Raw genomic sequence first — 15,295 nt, 5'->3', positions numbered from 1 at the left:
CCCGCCCGCCCCCCCTCACTCGGGATCACCCTTGGTCGTGCTGGCGCGGCACACCCACCACCTTCCCTCACCCCACCCCTCCTTTCTGACCTGCACCTCCTTCTATCTCAGTGCCATTGAATGGTGGACCAGGAATGGAAAAGATCACTAAGTCCCTTCCACTGAAACGGTGATCCAGGCAGTAGCAGTGTCGCATCACCTGGGAGCTGCTGAGAAAGGCAGACATTCCAACCCCACCCCCAACCCCCTGGATCGGAGAGGGCACTTCAACATGGTCCCAGGGGGGTTGCGGGCACATTGAAGCCAGAGAAGCATTCAGAGTGGTTCTCAATCCTGGTGCCTGGCAGGGTCACCTGGGAGGGGTCGAATCAGAATCACTGGGGTGGCGCATGGCCATCAATAATTTTCACAAGGTTCTCAGGGAAAGAACCACTGACTAGACAAAGGCTCCCAACACAGAGAGGCCCAGCAGGGTCCAATCTAGCCTGGGGCAGAACAGGCCACAGAACCCAGGCTCCCTTCCTCCTGGCACAACAGTGTGACAGTGTGAGAGCTTGACCATCACTGTGGGCCTCATGGGAATGACCGTGGATGAGGTGCTATCCTGACCCTCAAGCACTCCCAGTCTGGGGAGGGAGACACTTGAGCAAAGAGCCAACAACAAGGCCATGTGGGAAGGGCTGGGGGCTGGGTGCCGACTCGGGGAGCACAGGGGAGGGAATGCAGGACCTGCCGAGGAAGCCTGTAGGGAAAGGGCAGGGTGGGTTCTGAGGCTTGTCTTGAGGAGCTGGGGACCTGGCACAGGCACGAAAGGGAGAGCATTGCAGAAAGAAGGAACAGCATTGCAAAAGCACGGATTCACATCTGGGCTCCTCGGTGACTGTGGGGGCTGATGAGAAGCTCAGAAGGGCTGACGCCTGAGTGTTTGGAGCACACAGGTGGGTGAGAGATGAGGATGGAGATGTGGTCTAAGAGAATCAGCCTAGCCAAGGAGGGGAGTCTGAACTTTATCCTGTGGGCAACACGTGAGAACTAGTAGGAGGTGCAGGAACAGAAACTTGACTTCTTTTATTTTTTTTATTTTTTTATTGATTTCAGAGAGGAAGAAAGAGGGAGAGAGAGATAGAAACATCAATGATGTGAGAGAATCATTAATCGCCTGCCTCCTGCATGCCCCTCACAGGGGATCAAGCCTGCAACCCAGGCATGTGCCCCAACTGGGAATCAAACTGTGACCTCAGGTTCATAGGTCAACACTCAACACCAGCCAGGCGACACTTGACTTTTAAGATCACTGGTGGCAGAGGAGAGAATGGATGGGAGGGGACAGGCTGGGAGGAGACACACCACGCTGTCTTCCACAGTGGCACAGTTTTACACTCCCCACAACAGTACACAAGGGTTCTTGTGTTATGTGCTTTTGTTAGTAGCTATCCTAATAGGCGAGAGGTGGTATCTAACTGTAGTTCTGATTTGTATTTCCTAATGATTAGTGGTGCTGAGCATCTTTTCATGGGCATCTTGGGGAGATATATATATATTTTTCCCTAAGAGAGAAATGGTCCCTTGCATTTATGTGTGTGTATGTGTGTAGGTTATAAGAGGGGCTGGAAGATTTCATTGGAAATAACATCAAAGAGGTCCAATGAAAGGATTACAGAAGCCTGGGAGAGGCAGATTCACTAGTGTTCCTGAATTTGAAGCAATCTGTGGTTTGAGGGTGAGTGAGGGACCAGTGCCCGGTGGTGTTTCCATTTCCATTGCATTGTGACAAGCCACCATACTAGTCAAAGAAAGCACAAGTCCATCCGGACTGAAGGGAGAGCAGGCACTCCCTTCAAAGGGGGCACCTAAGATAGTTTACATCTCACACACACAAAGTAAAGAGGTGGGCAGTCCCAGGACATTGCAGTGGCTCCACTACGTCCTCAGAAACCCAGGCCCCTATCATGCTCCATCTTCCTCAATGCACATTCTCTAGGTGCCCCTCTCCCTGGGAGGACTGTCAAGGTCACACTGCAGAAACACGTGTGGGGTGGGAGACACTGGGGAGCCACCTGTGGGAATGACAGCCTGGCACAGGAGGCACCCTTCCTTCAGCACCTGCCTTGCTAAGAACCCCTGCAGGGTGGCTGCAGTCTCTTTCTTAGCAGTTAGGGCCTGTGCAGAAGTAGCAGAGGCTCTCACTGTCTTGTAACTGGGATACGCAGTGAGCACCTAAATTATTTATGGAAGTCAACGATATCCTTGGTGGAAAATGTCCAAGAAAAAGCTTGAGCATTGAACTAATTAGCTAATGTAATTGAAATAAGGGAAGAGTTCACACTCAAAGTATGACTCAAAAATAAGGAGAAATGGCTTTTTCCGTGGGAGGTGACATGGTCCCCATCGCTATCCAAAATTACTGGTTTTATAAGCCATTCATTTAGCAAAATTTCCCGATTGTCTCCGGGGTGCCAGGTGTGGCACTAGGTCCAGGTGGAAGATACAGATGACCCAGCTCCCACCTGCAACGCACTTAAACTTAGCAACGGAGATGACAAAGATAAAAACGGGCTGTGATTGCTAAGCTCCCTGATGGAGCGATGCAAAAGGTGCCCTGGGAACATGGGAGTGGTTGGGCTCCAGGTCCCGCCTTGAGCTGGGTTTTGAAGGAGTGGAAGTGTGCCGAGAACCCAGGGGCAAAGCAAGGCAAGGACCTTCCAGGTGACCCTGGAAGCTTTTTGCAGCTGGATATTCTGAACTATTGCTGAACACTGGTCTATCTCATAGGCCAAAGGTAAAAAATAATTAAAAATTTAAAAAAATATATATATATATATGGTTTCATATCTCTCACTGTAGCCTTAAAATGAGGGATAGCAAATCAGAAACACATCAGAGCCTAGCTGGTGTGGCTCAGTGGTTGATTGTTGACCTATGAACCAGGAGGTCATGGTTCAATTCCCAGTCTGGGCACATGCCCAGTTTTCAGGCTCAATCCCCAGTAGGGGGCCTGCAGAAGGCAGCCAATCAATGACTCTCTCTCATCATTGATGTTTCTATATCTCGCTCCCTTTCTGAAATCAATAAAAATATATATATTTAAAAATGACACTCTAACAAAATGAAATTCATCAGAGACCACTTATACAGCAAAGTGAGAGAAACCCAAGTGTCCATTGACAGATGAATAGATAGATAAGGTGTGGTATATACATATTACAGAATATTGTTTGGCCCTACAAAGGGAGGAAATTCTGATATATGCTACAAATTGGATGAACCTTGAGAATATTATGCAAAGTAAAATAAACCGATCCCAAAAAGACAAATGTTATTCTACTTAGGTGAGGTACCTAGAATAGTCAAAATCATAGAGACAGAAAGTAGAATGGAGGTTGCTAGGTTTGGGGGAGTGGAGAGGAATTGTTTAATGGGTTTAAAGTTTCAGTTTTACAAGATGAAAAGAGTTGGAGATGGATGGTGGTGATGGTTGCGTAATATTGTAAATGTATTCATTACTATTGAACTGTAAACTTAAAAATGGTTAGGATCGTAAGTTGTATGTTAGATGTATTTTACCACAATAAAAAAAATGGGGGGCAAGAGAGAACATTTCAGTCAAGTCACATTGATTTGCAATTCTTACTGTTCATAACTCACCATGCTTCACTCGCCCTCTCAACCTCCACTCAAGCTGGTCCTCCTGCTACCCCCAAACCCTTCCTCTGCTGCTCTGACACTATGGCCAGAGTCTCTTCTGATTGGTCAGTGCCCATGCCATTCTGGCTGTTAAGTATTTTTTATATCACCCCTGGAATTAGGTTCAGCTGCATATAACAGAAAAAAAGGGGGGGGGGACTTAAGATAGTTTACATCTCACACACAAAAAGTAAAGAGATAGACAGTCCAGGGACATGACAGTGGCTCCACTATGCCCTCAGAAACCCCGGCTCCTACCATGCTCCATCATCCTCAGGGCACATTTTCTATCTGCAGCGTCAACTCACATTCCACAATGGATGCTGGAGCTCCAACCATCACAGCAGCATCTCAGGCCAGCAGAAGAAAGAAATGGAGATAAAGGGACTCTCCTCCCAGCTGAGTCAGATCCTTTTAAGCTGCTTTTCCCAAAGTCCTACAGAACACTGTGCTTTCACTTCTTTGGCCAGAACTTAGTTGCATGGCCATATCTAGCAGCAAAGAAGGCTGGGTAATGTAGTCGCAGCTTTGTTATTAGAGTTTGATTCCCAGTCAGGGGCACGTTCTGGTTGCAGGTTCCCCAGGCCCCATAGGGATGCATTTGGGAGGCAACCAATCAACGTGTCTCTCTCACGTAAATGTTTCTCTCTCTTTCTCTTCCCCTCCTCTCTTCCCTCCGCTCTCTAGAAATCAATTGAAAATCCTTGGGTGAAGATTAAACAAACAAAAAAAGACTCCCCTTGTCCTCCTGTTCTCCCCATTCCTGGCTGTGTTGTTTGAGAGAGAGTGATGGAGCTGGATGCTACACTTCCTGCCCACACCCCGTCCCTGGGGGAGGCACACCGCTAATGGAAGGCTGGGGAATTCGAAGGAGACTTGAGTCTGGGCTGAGCCCTGCAGATACCAGCTACGGAGGTTGCTAGGATACCCAGCTCCAGCCTCCTCAGTCACATCCTTCTAGAGCAGTTCAGACACTGGAGGGGCTGGTGTGCAGTGAGGAGGGAAAAGGAGGGGCGGCACCCAAAAGACAAACCTGCCAAGAAGGGGGAGCCCCAGCCCCTTCTGGAGCTCCATGGAGCTGGGGAAATGTTCCCCCAGAAGCATCTCTACATGGAGATTCATTCTGACCACCCATGGTGAAAGCCAATCTGAACTTTAAAAGTCCCCATTCCTATCCTCCCCTGATACTTGCATCTTTCCTGCAACATGCCCTTCCAACTATAATTCAATGTGACTTGAATGAATGAATGAATGAATGCTGCCTGACACACTTCTGGTCCTCCTGAAGGCTCAACGAAGGGCCTCATCCTCATCCTCAAAGCAGCCTGCAGACTCCCAGGCAGACTCCGACTCAGACACTCCCTCCCTGTGCTCACACTCACAGCGTTGCAGTTATCTGTTGAAGTGCCTGTTTCCCCGCTGGGCCTCATTCTTCTCTGTACCCCCAGCACTTAGCACAGCACCTTGCACAGGTCCGTTTGGATGCATGAGTGAAAGTGATCTGCTTGCATGCCTCCGGAGACAGGGAGCTCACTCTCACAAGACAGTTCGTTCTGGGCAACTTCAATGCTCCTTAGGCACAGCTGAAGTCTGTCTACCAGAAACCTCTACCTGGGACCCTGCCAGTGCCGCCCTGAGCAAGCCAGCTGCCTCTTTCTCAAGACCATCCTTTGGAGTTGGATTTCTCTCCATTCCCCTACACAACACTTACCGAGGAATAGTGGGAAATGGGCCAGGAATTCATGTTCTTAGTCTCTAAAACAGTGGTTCTCAACCTTGGCTGCACATTAGAATCACCTGGGAATCTTTTTTAAATCCTGATTTCTGGGCCTCATCCTCCGGAAATTCTGTTTCTTTGTTACTAATGTTGTGGCCCCACCCCATAACAAAGAAACAGAATTTCCGGAGGATGAGGCCCAGAAATCAGGATTTTAAAAAGATTCCCAGGTGATTCTAATGTGCAGCCAAGGTTGAGAACCCCTGCTCTAAAAGCTTGACTCCACAGAAGCTTCCCTGAGGTTAGAGGTGTTCGTCCTAATAAGCACACAGACACCTGCACCTAAATTGCAGGCACAAGCATGGATGCCAGGGAGCTCAAGAGGAAGGCAAAGAGAAGAGGCAGCGATGTGTCATGCCACGGTTGACCTGACATGAGCCAGCTCACTGTGATAGAGGTGCCACCATCCCTGGGGTGGCAGGAGAGCTGAAATCCTTCTGACATCTCAGAACTGAACTCCTCAAATCCCAGCAACAGCTTTTCCCCGTCACCATGCAGCCTCGCTGACAACAGTGCAGCGGGATAGCCTGGCCCTGGCAAAGCCAGTCCAGGGAAGGCTCCTGACAAAAACTGCCCATCAGGCCGGGGAGCTTGAAGCAGGCACAACAGTGAGGGCTGGCTATTCATTCTAGGGGACTGGCAGCCGCTGGCTGCTACCGTTACCAAGCTCAAAGCTCCTGGGATTCAGGGCTCCAGATGGAGCTCTAGGCCTGGGTGCGAATCCTGGCGTTCCCACTCACCAGTGCAATCCTCACCCAGCCTCAATGCCCGCGGGAGTTCATGTTTACAGCATGAATAGAATAATAGGTAAGGTTTAGCACCATGCCTGCCCTAGTACACATCTCCACATCCTGCCAGGCACTTTGGATGAAAATGAGAGCGAGCCAGACAAGACCCCTGTGCCCTCAAGGCCCACGGCCCTGCGGGGAGGATGTTCAGATGGGTGAATGTGTGGTGCTGGGGGAACCGGGGCGGAGCCTGGTCCCTGGAGCTCTGAAGTGTGGGCAGTGGGGAGAATGTACAGCAGGGACTTTCTCCTCTGGCACGTGAGGAAGCTGACGCCTGGTGACACCGCTCCTCTCCCCTAATTAGTGGCAGAGCCTGGACCTCCGGCTCCATCCGGCCCAGCGATCAGTCCCACAGGTGCCTTCTCTGCAAACCTGGCACCGAGCTTTGGGAGCCCGAGGAGCTGAGGCCCATTGTCAGGGCTGGGATGCGGCGCCGGGGAGACTGTGTTCCCAACCAATGGGAGCACATGGTGATGATGTAATGCTCTAACGCCACCGTCATTGGCTGCCCTTCCTGTCACTCTAGATCCTGCTCTGGGGCTGTGCCTTTTCACCGCAGGAGGTTTATCCGCAGAGGGGCTCCTAGGCGGGGTGTTGGTAGGGGAAGCGGGGGAGCGGAGCCTGAGGACTGAGCCGGGAGCCGTGGTCCCACCCTGAGCAGACAGGGGACTGGCAGCCGCTGGCTGCTACCTTTACCGAGCTCGAAGCTCCTGGGGAAGCGCGGAGCGTGGGTTCTAAACACCCTCCCTCCATCATCACCTCCTGCGTCTGCAGACCTGCACGTCCTTGGAGAATTAGAGGAGACCTGGGCACCAGCCCAGCCAGCCCGGGGACAGCTGGATGTCCCGAGGGAGGAGGCCTGGGCTGAGAGTGCGGGGGACCTGGGCTCAGCAGAAATAAAGCATGAGATTCGGATACCTAGGACCTGCTCTAGACATATGGCGAATTATAGGTCTGAGTCCAAAATGTGGGATTTGCTGCCGGGAGCTGCCCAGGACTTGTCTTTGCCTAGGAAATCACTTGCTTTTTGTAAAAAAAAAAAAAAAAAGATCATTCAAATGACCTGAGGGGAAGGAACTGGGGCGATGGGGACCTACGCAGCTTTTATTTCTTGGAAGAAGGAGCACCGCTGGGGAGACCCCCTCCCTTCTTGTCCTCTGCCCCATAAACCAAAACCACAGGCCGGGCAAACAAGGGCCCTGCCCCTCCCCCAGCCCTGTGAGGTAATCACTCTCCTTATGTCCCTATTTTACAGAAGAGGAAACTGAGGCACAGAGAAGTGAAGTGGCAGGAATCCAGGACCTGACTCAGCTGCCTAACTCCAACTCCTGTGCCTTTAGCTCACACAGGTGGACCCCAGAATGACCCAGACTGAAGGGAGGGTTCCAGCCGGGAGCATGGGGAGCAGCAGTGGGAATCCTGGGATCGGGGAAGGTGAGGAAGGGAGAGAGCCCAGCGGAAGGACTGAAGGAGCATCTCTTCATCCTCCTCATCATCCAGGGCAAGGCCAGGACCACCCATTTCCCCCACCCCATTGCATTTCCTCATGCAAAGAGGCAGTAGAACCCCCAGCCCCTCCCCTCTCAGAACCCCGGCCCTGGCTCTCCAGCCTGGGTCCAAACTAGCCCACTTTCTACTTGGGCTTTTGCCAGGGGTGGGTGTGCACAGAGCACCCTCACAAGCTCTGGGACTTGAGTTCCGATCTGGCCTTGTCCACGGGGGAGCAGGGGCATGGTCTTGGAGCCTCTCTGGGCCTCCCTCCAGCTCCTGGGTTTGCCACCCACACAGGCAGGTGCAAAGCCTCCTGGGATGCGAAGGACCTTACACAGGTAGCTTTCTGCCTGTTTCAGATGCGCATCTTCAGGGGGAACCCACCAAAACTGCAGGCTGAGGACCAGGACAGGATCACGAACTCCCCTAGACTCCCCACCGCTCACTTTACAAATGAGGACACTGAGCCCCATGGGGAGTTCTTACCGAGGTCTGGGATTGTGGAGGCAGTGCTAGGACTGGGGCTGGCTCTCCAGACTCCCCGCTCCGGCCCCTTCCATGCCTGGAGGTCTCCCCTGTCACTGTCACTGTGGTGTGGACTCAGTGACCAGAGACTCCTTAACAAAGAGTCAGGGAAGGGCCAGGACAGGCTGGAAGGGGAGAAGAAGGGTGGAGGTGGACCCCTTATCTGTAGGTAGAGAATGGGGAGGGAGGGGGAGGGACCGTATCTCTCTCCTTCATGACTTCTCTTTCTTCTCTGAGGATTGGGCTGCCCTGCCCCAGAGCTTCTGACCCAGGCTGGCCTCCCGCTCTCAGCCCCCCGCCCCCCATCTTTGTTGTCATGCCTGGCTTTGAGGTGTGGAGGCCACTCTAGTGCAGCTCATGTGCCCTGGAGTGTGCCTAGCAGCAATGGCAGCTGGGTAAGTCACCCCACATACTTGGGGGCTTTAAGACAGGCACCAAAAAAATGTTAGGCAAAGAGAAGCCAGCACTTCATTTTGTCTGGAGTGGATGGGGAGAGGGGCATTCAGGCAAAGCTTCAAAGAACTAAACTGAGAAGGGCCTAGAACAAGCATATCAAACTCAAAGGCTAACACGGGCCAAATAAATGAGGCATGCGGGCCCATGGGCCATGAGTTTGACATGCTTGGTCTAGAAGAACAAGAAGTAGACCAGTAGGTGGAGGGAAGAGGGGCCTAGAGGTGTTTGCTGCCGATTGCATTGATGGCCTTAGTGGATGTCCTCCCCATGCCCATGACCTTTGCAATGACACTTTGCAGTTCCTTCCACTCCTGAATCTGGGATGCCCTTGGTACTTGCTTTGGCCGACGGAAGGCAGCAGAAGTGAGCTAGTCCTCAGCCCAAGCCCTAAGAGGCCTTTTATGCTGCCACTCACTCTCTCAGACCTTGGCCTCTTCAGTGTGCATAGCTTGGGCCACCTTCTTGGAGGATGAGACACCACGTGGAGCAGAGGCAAGCCACCCGGTTGTCCAAGCTGAGGCCCTGGCATGTAAGAGAGCCCAGCCCACAGCTTATCTGCCAGCTGCCTGCAGACACAGACACCTGAGTGAGACCAGCCAAGATGAGAACTGTCCCGCTGACCCCCAGACTCAGAGGCTAAAGAAATGCATACTCGTAAGTCACTGGGTTTTATGGTTTGTTATGCAGCATTAGGGAACTGATAGAGTGCTCAATAAAGGCAGGGGAGTGAAAAGACAAAGACTCAGTGGGGTGCATGGGGATGGGAAAGGGGCCCAGAACTTCCCATTTGAGAGGGGGAATCAAGGTGCCCTCCATTGGCCCTGAAGCCTCCAGGGCAGGCTGGCCTGGACAGCTGGTGAATGATGATTACACCAGTGCCGGATCACGCAGTTGACTGCCCACCAGCCTGACTGCTCTCTGATGAGCTGATGGTTGGACATCTGCCAGGCTCACTGACCATCAGGCCTGCCTGCTGGGATGTTTCCTCCGCCTGTTTTTTTCCTATTTGCCAGGGGCCAGGCTTTGGAAAGTTCTATCAAACAGCTGCTTCCATGTTCCCGGTGGAGCCTGGTGGAAGAAGGTTCTCTCCAAGGGTGGTGTTCCTGATGTTGAGCAAGAACTTCCAGAAACTCCTAGAAGCTGCTCCTCAGTTCTGCTCACTGGTGACTTACAGCACCTCACTCATGCCCTCTGTTATGGACTAAATGCTTGTATCCCCCTAAATTCATATGTTGAAATCCTAAACCCCAATGTGATAGTGTTAGGAGGTGGAGCCTTTGGGAGGTGATTAGGTCATGAGGGTGGAGCCCCAAGGAATGGGATTAGTGCCCTTACGAAAGACACCCACAGAGCTTCTCACCCTCTCTGCCATCTGAGATTCCAGTGGGAAAATGGCTGTCAGCAACCCTCACAGAAACCCAACCATGCTGGCACCCAGATCTCAGACTTCCAGCCTCCAGACTGAGAAATACATGTGTTTTGTGTATAAGCCACTCGGTCTAAGGTAGTCTCTTAAACAGCCCAAATGGAGCAGGGTAATATCTGAAACATCCCCACCTCCCAATCATTCCTGTGTGACCTTGGGCAAATCAGCTCATTTCTCTGAGTCGCTGTACTGCCTACCTCCCAGGGTGGCTAGAAGAGAAGGTGGCTGCCGGTGGATGTCAGCCTCGGGGCGGCAGCAGACATGATACTTGGCAGCTTCCCGTCTTCTGCCCTGTTCTTTCTAGCATGATGCACAGCCATGCAGCGACTCCCCTCCACACTGCTCTGCTGGGCTCCGCACAGGCTCAGTGCCCACTCGTGCACATTTGTCCCCATCTGAACACACAGCCTGGCTAACAGGGAATCACGCATGCCCACTGTCCTCCAGTCTGCCCAAATGCCCTTCATCCTGTCTGCTCCCTCCCACCCTCTTACCTCTCCCCAGCTGATGCCTCTGCAGAAATGCCCAGCCTGACCATCAGGGCCTTCCCTGGGGATGTCTGCAGAGCCCAGCGGCAGCGGGAGGCCCCGGAGGGCGGTCTCTGGCGGCACTGCCATATGTGCCCATCCTGCTTGACTCCCAGAGCTTCGCCAGCACCGGGCGCTCAGCCAGGGCTGCCATCGTGACTTGGAGAGGAGGGTCTCAGGCTGGGCCAGACGATGCTCTGCTGCCCACCCTCTCTCCCGGTTTCTATTTCTGCTTCTAGTTCTCCTATTTCTGAGGGGTCTCTGGCGGCACTGCCATATGTGCCCATCCTGCTTGACTCCCAGAGCTTCGCCAGCACCGGGCGCTCAGCCAGGGCTGCCATCGTGACTTGGAGAGGAGGGTCTCAGGCTGGGCCAGACGATGCTCTGCTGCCCACCTCTCTCCCGGTTTCTATTTCTGCTTCTAGTTCTCCTATTTCTGAGGCAACGCTGTGTCCCTCAACCCTCCCCCCAGTATGTGTGATCCTTCAAACCCCCGAGCCTGTGAAATCATCACAAAACGATGAGTGTGCAGCGGTGTGGGGCTCCGGGCTGAAGAGGGGAATGCTGGAGTCAGTCCGAATTCAAAGCATCTGTCACTTTGCAGCTTTGTGACCTTACCCTCTCTGTGCCTGTCCTTAACATAGGGATCGTCATAGTACCCACCTCAAAGGGTTATTGTGAAGAGTAAGTGAATTAAAACAAAAAGCTCTTAGTAACTGGTTGAGTACCATGCCTGGTACCTGGTGTTGCACTGTTACTTATTAACAGGGCTGGTGCAGAGAAAGGCAGCGGCAAGCAGAAGAGGAACTGATGGTTTGGGTTTAAGATACACTCAGGGGTCTGGGCCTGTATCCTGGCTCCCTTACTTCCGGCTGTATGACTTTTGGTCAGGCACTCTGAGCCTCAGTTTCCTTATCTGTAAAATGGGGATGAAAACAGTGACCATCCTGTAAGTTCTTGGGAGGGTTTGATGAGGTCTGTTTACATTTTGAACATTCTCTCTCTTCCAGTATTTGGCCTGGAAATCTTTGTCCAAATCCAAGAGTTTATTAGATAAACTTTATTTCCCAAGTGGTTAAAGACACTGCCTAGCAGCAATGATTCAGCCTACAGAATGGAGTTGCTATATTTCCAGCCTCCAGCAGCAGTTTCCTTATTATTTCTCTAATCGTTTACCCATTCCCATCACCCAATCCCAAAAACAATGCTACGTATTTTAAGTTTGGTTATGATAGAACCCCACTTCTGGGTAACAGTTTATGTATCAGTTAGTTATTGCTACTTAACAAAATATCCCAGATCTCAGCGGCTTCAGGTGACAACAATCATTTATTATTTCTCACAGGTCTGTGAGTCAGGAGGGGGTTGGCTGGCCCAAGCTGAACTTGACTTGGTTTGTGGGTCTCAGCTGGGCTAACTCATGAGTCTGCACTTGGCTGGGGATCAGCTGATCTTGGCTGGGCTCAGCTGGGAATACCTCTGCTCCATGTGTCTCCCCTCTTCCTCCTGGGACCTGTGGGCTAGCCTGGGTATGTCCGTCTGAAGGCAGCAGGAGTAGCATGCGAGAGCAAACTCAACTCTGCAAACCCTTTTCAAATGTCTGCTTGAGCCATATCCGCTATCATCCCCCTGGCCAAAGTACAGCGGTGAGCTCAGAGAGAAGAGGAAGGGGTGACCTTCCACCCACAATAAGGAGGGCCCTGCAGAGTCACATGGCAAAGAGCATGGACGCAGGGAGGTGTGACGAACTGGGTGGCATTGACGCAACCTGCCACTGGGGTCAAAGACAAACACTCACTTCCAGCCCTTTGCACCTGCTTTTTCCTCTTCCTGGAACATCATCCTTATAATTGTAGTGCAAGGTAATTGCCTCATCCTTCAGATGAGAGGGGTGAGGATCAGATCCGAGGAGTAAAGTCACTTCCTCAGGATCACAACAGCTAATACGTAGCAGCGTCCACATTGAATCCAGTCCTGTGTGGGCACATGGTTGGTGCCTAGTAAATGTATAGAAGTGAAAAGAAAATCCTTTCTACAATGGTTGTATCCTAGGGTCCTTGAATTGCAGCACTTAATTCTGGCTAACCAGCAAGGGGCGGGGTGGGAGGGGGGGAGACATTTATTGGGAGGAAGCTGGACAGCTCACAGTGGCGAGAGAAAAGCTGGAACAAAGGCCGTTCCAGAAATGGATTTTCGGGGGACCCCTCTGTGAGGATGACTCAGGGCCTCTGTGTCACTCAGCCTAAAAGTCAAATGCCGGAGAGTCTGATTGGCCCAGCCTGAGCACTGCACCAGCCCCATTGGTCAGGGCAGGGTGACTGACAGGCCTGGGATGCCCGGATTGGGGCAGGGTGGCTTCTTAACAGACATGATCACAGAAAGGAGGAGGTGCATCCACTTGGGAGCCAGGCTGGCTGGGTTTGTGGTCCTAGCTGTACTGGACTAGTGCAAGCTATGCCTCCGTTTCCTCACTGATAAAATGCTGTGGTGCAACAACATCTCAGCCTCCTCGGGTCTCGGTGAAGGGTAAATGGACGCTCGTGTGCAGTGCGTGTTGGCTTGTTGTATCCTGGTCTCAGGGACCTGGGAGAGAGAGTTCAGAGCTCTCCCAGGGGACCAGCGGAGGCCTGGGATTGGCTGTGACCCTCCTGGCCTACAGGGCCGTGGGGTGCTGCTGGCCTCCTAGTCCTGGGCTGTGTTTCAGGATTGAGGAGCTCTGAGAACTCAGAGAAAGCGGGTGCTGTTGAAAGTAGGAGGTTCTCTTAGGGAACGGGACCAGCTCCTTTTCAGGTTTCTGAGTCTCATGGTTGCCGGCATTGCATTGGGGCCTTCTGGGTCCCAAGCCCATATTCCAGAGCACATGGCTTCCCGAGCTGGTCCCAGAGGAGACGGCAGCCAGGTTAAGTGGACCGAGCCCCCTGCTTGGCCTGGAGAGATCCCGTTGGAATCTCATCTCCACCAGCACTTGCCGTCTGAACTTGGACAGGTTACTCCATGTCTCAGTTTCATCATCTGCCCAGGGACGGGGAGGTAGAGGCTCCAGATGCCGGGGCAGCTCCCTGATCCTGCCACTCGGAGCTGCAGCCCACTTTCACCTCTGACCCCAGGGCCTTGTTTGTTTCCAACAATGACCAGGCAGCTCTTAAGTGCCACCCAGTGTGGCTTATCGTTGCTATTCTACTTAAGCAGACGCCAGAGTTAAGTCAGGCCAACGAAAGCATTGACTTTCCAACTCTGTAGAGGTTGACCCCGCTTTATGGCAACCCACGGGGGGTGGAGGGGTGGAGGGTGGGTGGAGGATGAGAGAGAGGCCAGGCTCCAATCTCCCTGGCTGGACGTCTTGTACAAGTCCGGCAGGTGCTGGGGTAGCAGGCCGGGCGGTGGGAGGAGGTGAGGCATCCCACTGAATGTGATTAGTCCAGAGAGACACAGTGCAGGGGAGCTTCCAGGGACCCCTGGCTCAGGGCCGCTCTCCACAAACCACAAGCAGGACGTGCCCCGGCCTGGCTGTTCTCTCCTAATCTCATGATCTCAAGGAAGGAAATCAGGTTAGCCTGACAGGCTCGTCTTTTACAGAGCCGCCTGTTTTCCGTGGGTTTGTTCTGTTGCCCTGCGTGACCCCAGACTCTGCAATAAAGCCAGCAGGAAAGACCCTCCGCTGTTCTAATGGTAGAATGGGGACGAGTCAGAGACGGCACCCGGTCCCATCCCCTCATTTCTGTAAGCTTAAAAAAAAAAAGTTTACGTCAGTCACCAGGGTTCAAATCCTGGTCCCACCACTGAACGGCTTTATGCTGTGATTAAACCTCACGGTGCCTCGGTTTCCCCATCTGCCAAAACAAAACAGTGATGTTCCCTTTTAAGATAAAGTAATAGGGTGCCAATAAAATGGGTAGGGTCCATGTGAGTTAATACATGGGCCTGCTTAGAGCAGTGCCCAGCACCTCGGAGGGCTCCCCGACTCCTGCCCAGTGCTCACTCTTTGCCCAAGGCTGGGGTTCCTGGGGAGAGCTCTGTGCCTCCTGGAAGGGGCCACAGGAGCAGTCACAAGCACTCCAAAGGCCAGGGGCTGTGACAAACTCTTGTCCTCACCACTCTGCCCCCTCCCCAGGCATTGTGATCCCTGCGCTGCGATTTACTTTTACTGATTTATAGAGACAGAGGAAGAAAGAGAGCTAGAGAGATAGAAACAACGATGAGAGAGGATCATTGACTGGCTGCCTCCTGCACGCTCCCCCCACTGGGGACCGAGCCGGCAACCAGGGCATGTGCTGGGACATAACTGCTGAGAGCCGCTTAAGACGATGTGAGGAAACCATTTGATGCCACTGTTGGAAGCTGTTTGAGGGTGGTTTTAAGACTTTGGAGGTCTCGGGCATGAAGTTGAGGGGCCACGGAAAGGTGGGGGTACATGAAAGGACAATTCCCCAGGCAGGAGCTGGGAAAGTGAGTCCTTCCGGCATCAGCTGCTGGAAAGGCCGAGAGTTTATGCCATGTTTGTGTCAGCCTCAGGGGCCAGAGCCTATGAGGAGAACATTCTAGGCTTTCAGAAAAACAACGTTTCCATCAGCTTAATTTGCTCCCTGCTGACCCAAGAGGTGAGGATAGACTACTGGTGTTT

General features: G+C 52.5%; 1 long non-coding RNA gene across 1 annotated transcript in view; it reads right to left on the bottom strand.

Annotated features, from left to right (window-relative positions):
• The window catches only part of LOC102251517, a 33,804-nt gene extending 23,081 nt beyond the window's left edge, over positions 1-10,723 (bottom strand). The window contains exon 1 of the long non-coding RNA XR_313858.2: positions 10,642-10,723. This is a non-coding gene — a long non-coding RNA (uncharacterized LOC102251517). The remainder of the gene's footprint in view (positions 1-10,641) is intronic.
• Positions 10,724-15,295: the final 4,572 nt, after the last annotated feature.

Source organism: Myotis brandtii, unplaced genomic scaffold (genome assembly GCF_000412655.1).
Source record: "Myotis brandtii unplaced genomic scaffold, ASM41265v1 scaffold332, whole genome shotgun sequence".
Classification (NCBI taxonomy): Eukaryota; Metazoa; Chordata; class Mammalia; order Chiroptera; family Vespertilionidae; genus Myotis; species Myotis brandtii.
Note: the sequence above shows the minus strand (reverse complement) of the source record. Positions and strands in the feature narration are given on the sequence as shown.